Source organism: Monoraphidium neglectum (genome assembly GCF_000611645.1).
Source record: "Monoraphidium neglectum strain SAG 48.87 unplaced genomic scaffold scaffold00780, whole genome shotgun sequence".
NCBI classification, from domain to species: domain Eukaryota; kingdom Viridiplantae; phylum Chlorophyta; class Chlorophyceae; order Sphaeropleales; family Selenastraceae; genus Monoraphidium; species Monoraphidium neglectum.
Window position 1 is genome coordinate 7,286 of NW_014012848.1, and position 5,862 is coordinate 13,147.

The following is a 5,862-nucleotide window of genomic DNA, read 5'->3' on the forward strand; positions in this document are numbered from 1 at the left end:
CTCTGCTCCTCCTGGAATGAAGAAAAATCCAGCGTCATACAGCCGTTTGCGGACCGCAAAGCTAATCCCCACTTGATTGATCACGAAGTTTGTGGATTGGGGGTGTGGCAGGACATGCGGCGGGATGCCGCTGTGGTACATGCGAAAAATAACACATTCCACAGAAGGCTCCCGCTGCGCCTCCTCCAGTAGCCGGTCAACGTAAGTGTTTGTGATGAAGTCATCGTCATCCAAAAACGCCACCCATTCGGTGTTTGTCAATCCCATTCCAAAGTTGCGGACCTGTCCGGCGTGGTTGGCCGTTGCGCTCTTCGGCAGCGACATGTAGCGTACACGCGGATCGCGGCTGGGCGGCGACGACGCATTGAATGGCACTCCGTCGTACAGCACGATAGCCCGCCATGCTGGATTTCTTTGGTTGAGCATCGAGGCCAGCGCTTGATCCAGCGTCGGGCGGCCTTTGGAGGGCGTAATAAAGGTCACAACCGGGCCTGACGGCATCCTGACGCGCTGCGGCGCGTTGTGCGCCTTGTGCCACGACGCCAACGTGAACGCCACCAGCAGGACTGACAGCACCACTGCATGCAGTCCCTGATTAGCAAAAGGTCCTTTGCTTACAGCAGCTGACATGATGTTGCCTGACCACGCTGCTGAATTGAGATGCCGGCTTGCGAGGGTCAGGGAAACAACGCCGATCACGCGAGAAGCGGCTGGCGATTCGGCACTATGTCTCTTGAGTAATAAAAGCACACGTGTCACACACGGAGACGAGAGACGACACTATGATAGCACCTCGTGTACCTAATCAACCTCATGTAGAACCTCATGCCAGGTTGGAATTCAATCGTTGCACTGATGTGCAGATTAGGATCACCGTATTGCATAGCATGATTGCAGCTTGGACAGCGATGGTTGCTGAGATCATGCGCATGTGCAGCGGGGTGGAAGTGAGACCAAACTGAGCTCCTGATTTTCAAACCGGAGCACGCACCGCGCATGTCATGATCCGCTGGTGTGCGGAAAGGTGCATAGCATTAGTTTCACCAAGGTACTCACGATGAACCCTTGTATTGTGAGGTGCTGCTAGTGCTGGCCAGGCACATGACCACTTGCCTGCAGCGGGACTGGCACTGACCCCACAACGCGTTCTTCGCCCTGACCTGGACAAAAGTGTGTGCCACAGACCTGGCACGCGTGTTTGCAAACCAATTTCCATAGTGCACAAGTCCTTATTGTCAGCGTCGTGATGCAGCATTGGCAGCGATCTGATTGTGTACGTACGTGAGCCCTGATATGGCTGTGGTGAGTGATTTGGACCGGAAAACTCGTCAGCTCGTGCAAGGCGCGCTGACATATCGAGATTTACTTTTAGCAATGACCGCCTCATGAGCAGCATGTGTAGACTGCCAGCCCGACTGGGGGCTTGACATGCAGGTGTACATGATTCCCGGCCATAAAGTTCTGCCAACAAACGAACATATTGTGCCTTTCACAGCTCAAATGTGCCTTTCACTAGGAGCATGACGCCGTGATGGCGTGATCCAGGTCATATCTGCTCAGATCCAATCAACAGGGGCAACACAAGGCGCATCCGAGACAATGGTGGTGCAGCAAAGTCAGCTGGTCTTTCTCTCTCTATGTGTGTGTGGGGTGTGTGCGTGCGTGCATGTGCAACCCAGGAAGCAAGCGGGCGTGTGTGTGTGTGTGTGTGTGTGTGTGTGTGTGTGTGTGCGCGCGCGTGCGCGCACGCGCGCGCGCATGTGCATGCGCGCATGAATGTGCGTGTGTGTTTGTCGATTGGGGGGAGGGGCTGGTACTTTGACATAACAGACACAACAACCAGCACCTTCAGATGTGGCGGGGCTGAGCACACAATCACCACAAGCTTTGGGCATATGTATACTTTGGCATTTCATCGCAAAGGCATAGCAATGTAACGTGTCAACTAGGTACTGCGCGTACAATTGAAGAGTGAGGCGGATTATCATATACACTGACCGCGCCCGAGATGTGTGTTGCCTCAAGAGGAAAATGCTCGCATATGCTAAACAATACATACTGCAACATGTCCATGCAAAAAATGGGACATACAGAATATACTCATTGCAATGTATGCTCAATCGAGGCACCCCTCAACGGCACGCCGGCTCATTGTGCGCTATTTGTGCTGCGCCGGTGCCCTATGCATGCTGGCGTCGTGTATCATAAGGCTTTCGTCCCCGCAGAGTTTCATGGTCAGTGGTGATGTGGTGTTGGTCCAGGCATCGAGCCAGCTGACGAGGCAACACCCAACCAACAAGACGGGCCTGTACTACACAAAGCTCACACAAGTACCTGTCCCAGCTCATGAGTCAACGGCAGGCAGGAAATTCTGTGACTTGAATTATCAGTCCAACCTGTCAGGATCCATTTACCGTGATGCAGCGGGGGAGTACCTGTACGAGCCCCCCGAGTGCCGATTGCGGCGGTTCACTGCTGCCCAGGCGCGCAGAGTCCTGTTGGGAAAGACTGTGGCCTTCTACGGTGACTCCTTGACGCGGTATCAGTTCTTGAATCTGGCGGTTTTCTTGGCAACCGATCAGCTGATGGAGCGGTATGCGGGCGTTCCCGAGACTTCTCCAAGCCTCAATCAGCAGTTTCAGTTTTTGCACCCCAAGTTCGCTGTGGACACCAATAACACAGATATATTGTTGTTCAGGGAGTATCACAAGGTGGTGGATCGGACTGGCAAGTGCTTGAATACGTCTGAAAGCTGCCTCAACAAGCGCGACTCCTGCAACTTTCAGGTCAACACGCTGGCGGGCAACTTCACACTGCAATTCTATCCCTTGTATGGCGCCACCAACGCCACCAACACATTGGAGACGCTGATATCCATAATGGAAAACGGCACTGACGCTATCATTCTCAACCATGGGCTGTGGGGCGGTGAGAACATGACAGGCTATTGGTCAGATGTCCTGGGCCGTGCGAAGCAGGCACAAGCGAAAATAGGTGGTGTCAAAACAGAGCTGATCTGGCGGACTACATACCATGAGTCACCGCCTACACAGGTTGTCACAGAGATGAACGTAAATCTTAGTGCAGTGGCGCGGCAGTCCAGCTGGAATGTGCTGGATCTTCGACAGGTGTCGGGGGCTGCAATCTCGGCAAACTTGCCGGTGTATTGGGATTCAAAGCACTTTCTTCCTTTCATGAACGACCAGATCAGTGATGTGCTTCTTAATTTCTTTGTCTCCTTGTGGAGGATCAAAGATTTTGCAGAGGTGTGTCCACGTAATTCTGACCATGGATGACGCACTGATGCTGGCAGACTTGATGACAACGCTAGTGCAATCGCTGGGCAGCTGGAATACTTCAAGATCCAGCATCGCCTGTTCAAATGATAGCTAGCTGGTGCTGAGCGTGTAACGAGTCTATTGCCCGATCCCCTGAATTCAGGGTCGATGAGGTAAAAGGCTTGTCAGTCGGTTTCCCCTGCATGAGTCGACCTGATGGAACAACCAGGGTTGTATCAAAAACCGGGCTACCCTGCCACAGACAGCAAGTAGCAAGGCAGGGGGCAAAGCATGACAGCCATATTCTTGTCCTGGCTGCTTTCAATTGTGCTCAACAGTGTCACGTATGCTTTTAGAAAAGGTAGTGTGCAACGGCGCAGACGCACATGTCCAGAATGCACGGATTGCCGCTGCGATTGCTATCTTGTGATCATTTTGAGCTGGAACTCTAGATGGTTATAGATACGCCCTGCCACAATTACACAGCCCGCAGTTTGTGCAGGTGGCCCCCAACCATGGGCAGCAGCACCATGCGAGGTACCTCTGTGCCTTCATCTACATCAAAAACCAAGTCCTGCAGCGCTGTGAGGCTCATGAAGCATTAGGCCAGTGCCTCATCAGCTGGCATGCCACACCCATGCAGTTGCGGCAATGTCAGAGCCGACAGCTGGGACAAGCTGCTCAGGTTGGCCAATACTCCCCTCTTTGTGCGCTCACCTCTCACCAGTGGCGGCAGTTCCGACAGTGTCGCAACGCTGTCCCAGAAGGAAGACTCTACATCTGAGTACCCCCACACGCGAAGCACCAGCTCTGCGAGTCCCGCGGCTGTTGCTATGCTGTGGCAAAATTGCTGCACTGTGGTGCTTGACTCTGTTTCAATAACACAGCACTCCAGGTTGAGGCTGGCCAAGCATTGAAAGTCTGTCCAGTCCCGCATGAGCTGCTGAATATTATTGCAGGGCAGCATGATCCACTCCAAGGCCGTGGGGCCGAGCATCGTTACGGTGCTGAGCATCTGGACATTGTCATTCCCTGTGCCTGAAATGGATTTGCAGCGCAGCTGCACCAGTCCATGGACAGCAAAGTTGGCTATGACTGACTCTGCCTGGATTGACCCTTGCGTGTGCTTGAAGCTTAACATCTGCAGCTACACGGGCAAGTATGCAGCGGGCACTTCACACCAGTCTACTGCTAACGACAGGTCCCGGAGGGCAGTGATGTGCTGCAGGCTGATATCTGTCTCCGCGTGCATGGGATAACAATTCAGCTGAAGGCACTGAAGCATCAAATCAAAGCGCTTGTACCAGCCACAGGGGGCGGGTAGTACGCATCCATCCACTGAATCATGCAGTTGTCCCAATATGATTGCACCGGACGAAACGACAACAACAACAGTCTGTTTCCCTGGTGATTCAGTATATCGAGAGGTACCGGTGGAACGGGTATGAGCGGGATACCCCACCCGTTTTGAGCACACTGCCGCTTGCCACATCTGCCGTGTGCGGTGTCTACGGTGGTGACCACTCTGGGCGCCCCACGGTAATCGAACCCTCGTCAATGCATGCATGCTACGACGGGATTTCGTCTATACTCTGTTTCCCATCACAAATTTCTTCGCCAATTCTCGGCCCCGATGGAAATTTGCATTTTTCAAACACGCAATCGAGGCTTTCCTCCTCCTATAAACGGGGTCCCCGGAAATCAAGCTCGGGCTTTTAGAGACGTTTTGACTTTTTTTGGCATCAACGTGATCTTGCACTTTCGGGTACCGTAGCAGGGAGCACACTTGACTGCGCAAACCAAGCAAAGCTGTATAAGAGTGGGCGGGGTCAAACGATACCCTTGCAGCAAGCTGTGTCAGCTGGCCAGTCCGCATGCATGCATGTGCACAGCATTGCCTGAGTTGTGCAGTCATGTGTGCTGCCTGCGGGTGTGGAAGGTCCTGTATGTGCAAAGATAACCATGTTTGGAGGCCAGTTGAATGAGGGGCTCAGCTTTGCGATGATTGTGCAGTTGCTGGCCTGAATGCCTCCCTTGCAGTGTAGCAGTTGGTGGTACCAGCACCCACTCATGCAGCAGTTGCAGAGCATGCGTACCGGAGAGTGCTGTGCAGGCAAATGATGGTTGAGAGGTGCGGCAGGCGTGTTATCAGCGTGTTACAGGGTGCGGCGGTTGAGCATTGGTCCAAGACTTACGTGGCGGGCAGGGCAGCGCGGAGCATCTTCAATCCGCCCGCTCGCATGTGGTCACTCAAGCGCACGAGCTGCCCCTCTAAAATTTGTGCCGCTTGCGTGGTCGTGGTGCTGGGACGAATGCGCGTTTAAGAGCACGCACCAAAGGGTGCGAGCGTCGCCATTGGCGCGCATGCATGCATGCGACGCGGCGGGCCGCGCCGGTGGGCGGCATAGCGCTTGCGAACGTGCATGCTAGTGCCAAGTAGTTTGCGGCCTGTGGGCATGTGTTTGATGATACACCACTATCGTGCACATTTGAGGGCCTTGACCCCACCATGCGACAACGCGTACATTGATGATGGACGCCCACTGATGACGTCCGTGCAGGAGGCTTTCGGACGGTGGTGGGG